The sequence below is a fragment of the Bison bison genome, unplaced genomic scaffold (assembly GCF_000754665.1).
Source record: "Bison bison bison isolate TAMUID 2011002044 unplaced genomic scaffold, Bison_UMD1.0 scf7180017864105, whole genome shotgun sequence".
NCBI classification, from domain to species: Eukaryota; Metazoa; Chordata; class Mammalia; order Artiodactyla; family Bovidae; genus Bison; species Bison bison.
Genome location: NW_011494677.1, coordinates 1,301,067 through 1,302,766, shown reverse-complemented (window position 1 = coordinate 1,302,766; position 1,700 = coordinate 1,301,067). Strand labels below are relative to the sequence as shown.

At 63.6% G+C, this 1,700-nt stretch overlaps 1 protein-coding gene across 1 annotated transcript in view; it reads left to right on the top strand.

Annotated features, from left to right (window-relative positions):
• GPR124 (G protein-coupled receptor 124) overlaps nucleotides 1–1,700 on the top strand; it is a 46,638-nt gene that overhangs the window by 34,776 nt on the left and 10,162 nt on the right. The window lies entirely within an intron of this gene.

The following is a 1,700-nucleotide window of genomic DNA, read 5'->3' as shown; positions in this document are numbered from 1 at the left end:
GGGGGGTGCGCGGGGGGGGCTCTGGGGAGCAAGTGGGGGCGGGGAGCGGGCAGGAAGGGCAGCTCGGGGTGGGGGCCGTCCCCATCTCCAGACTCCACCCTTGAAGGAGCCTTCTGGGCCCTGCGTTCTCGCACATTCCCTGCCTGCACCCTGGGGGTGGAAGTCACCCCGTGGGACACACCCTGATGGCTTCCTCTTCTTTCTCAAGGGGCGCAGGGTTATGGAGGCCAGTTCCTCGGTGGGAGAGGGCGCTGAGGTGTGAGGACCCCCGCCCAGGGGCAGGGCTGGGCAGGGGACATGGTCCATCTCTCTCTGTTTGTCTGTCTCTGTCTCTTTCTGTTTATGTCTGTCTCTCCGTCTCTCGATCTCTCTGTTATTGCCTGTCTCCATCTCTCTGTCTCTTTCTGTGTCTGTCTGACTCCATCTCTCCATCTCTCTGTCTGTCTGTCCCTCTGTTATTGCCTGTCTCTGTCTCTCTGTCTGACTCCATCTCTCCATCTCTCTGTCTCTCTCTCTCTCTCTGTTATTGTCTGTCTCTGTTTCTCTCTCTGTCTCTCTGTGTCTCTCTGGGTGTTTTTGTCCCCAGCTGGGCTGGCCCATGTGAAAACAGGCCCCTTGGTGGGAAGGCGCCTCCCCATCCTGGACACCCATTTCCTCTCCCCCAGCAGGGAGCTGGTCAGTTAACCCCCTCCTGCCCAGAATCCAGAGGTGCCCCCGAGGCTTTGGCCTGCAAAGCCAAGAGCCCCTTTCTGGGGCTGGGGCTGGGGATGGCCAGGCCTTGGAAAGCAGGTGGGCCCCACCAGCGAGCTAGCTGGGTTACTCCAGGAACACCACCGCACCCCCCACCCCCAGCCATGCTCGCCTCTCTCCTGGGTGCTCCGGGGGGCCTGAGAGGATGCTGGAAAGCAGGAAGCAGAGTGGAGAGCCTGCAGCCCCCTCCCAGTGGGCAGTGAGGCCTCCTGGTGGGGTCTCTGTGAGCGCTGAGCCTGTGCTGGTTTGGTTCAGGAAAGACCCAGGTGGGCCCCGGGGAGTATGGGCGAGAGGCTGGTCCGGCCAGCCCCTCTCCTGCTGCTGTGACCACACAGAGGATGGGGCGCTGATGCAAGCCGGGGTCCGGCCCTCACCTTGGTGGTCCCAGAGGGCTGCCGGGTCTGGTGGGGGTGCTGGGGCCAGGTGGGCACTGGCTGGTCCCCAGGGACGGTCTCTTCAGTCTCTGCCGCCCCTCTGGGACGTGACAGAGGGGAGGGAGGGTGACACTCTGGCTGTGCGGTTGAATCTGAGCCACAGACTCGGCCACCCTGCAGGTCACTCCTGGGGGGTGCTCCTTGGCCCTGGGGAGCCCAGGGGGCAGTCACCATCTTTCCTTCAGTCCAATCTGTGACCTGCTGGAGGCCAACCTGAGGTGACAGTTCCCCTGCCGCCCTCTGTCTGCACTGGGGGCTCCGAGGAGACCTGGCGGAAGGTGGCTGGTGGCCCCCATGGCCTCAGCTTCCCCATCTGAGGGCTGAGGGGTGCAGCCAGGTGATGGATAGCAGGCAGCATCCCGCAACAGCCAGCCAGCCGGGGACTCTTCCTCACCTGCCAGGAGGGGAGGGCCACAGGATTAACTCCAGAATACCTCCCGTAGCCAGGCTCGAGGAGACTGTACCTTTGTGTGGCAAATCCCCGTGGTCAGAGGAGGAGCCCGGCGGGCTACGGTC